Genomic DNA, 715 nt, shown 5'->3' with positions numbered 1-715 from the left:
TCAGCCAGGCGCCGGCCTCCAGACTCCCCCGCCTCCACCGAGCACTCCTGGCCCAAACCTGCATTCTCTGGGCGGGGACAGAGACAGACAGACAGACAGACAGAGTGCCCCTTCCACTAACACTTTATCAGAACCAAAATCCATCACACTGTCCCCAGCTTCAACACAAGACTCGTGACCTTTGACCTTTGAGGTCCTGGGGCCTCCGCTTGGGCCAAATTCCCCCTCCCTTCCTCAGGGACCAGGCCTGGGCTGGGCTGACCCCCCCAACCCCGGAGAGGGCTGACAGGGGCTGAGAGCGGTGCCCCCCAACCCATCCCTGGGCATCCGCAGGTGGGTGGAGGTGAGAACGGCTCACAGCCGCCTCTGCCCCCGTGGGCTGTTGGGCCGGTGCTGGGGCTCAGGTTCGGAGGCAGAGTGGGCGGCCAGTGGAGAGGTCTGGGACTTGCGGGCCTCGAGTTTGCCCACGGGTTTGAGAGGAGAACCATCGAAGCGTGAAGTCCGACAGGTGTGCAGCTGGTAGGGGCAGGTGTGTAAGGGTGGAGAGGTCAGTCGCAGAGGGGCGGGGCTGTGGGCAGGTGCAGCCACCCAGGCTGGGCAGGGAAGCTGGGTCAAAGCAGTGGGTGTGGCAGGTGTGCAGTGGGGGAGGGGGCGGCAGCCCTGGCCCCTGCGCCCCTGGCCCCCTGGCCCCTGCGCCCCTGCGCCCCTGGCCCCC

This window comes from Dipodomys ordii, unplaced genomic scaffold (assembly GCF_000151885.1).
Source record: "Dipodomys ordii isolate 6190 unplaced genomic scaffold, Dord_2.0 Scaffold71, whole genome shotgun sequence".
In the NCBI taxonomy this organism is placed as follows: domain Eukaryota; kingdom Metazoa; phylum Chordata; class Mammalia; order Rodentia; family Heteromyidae; genus Dipodomys; species Dipodomys ordii.
The sequence above is the reverse complement of the archived record's forward strand: the minus strand, read 5'-3'. Positions refer to the sequence as shown.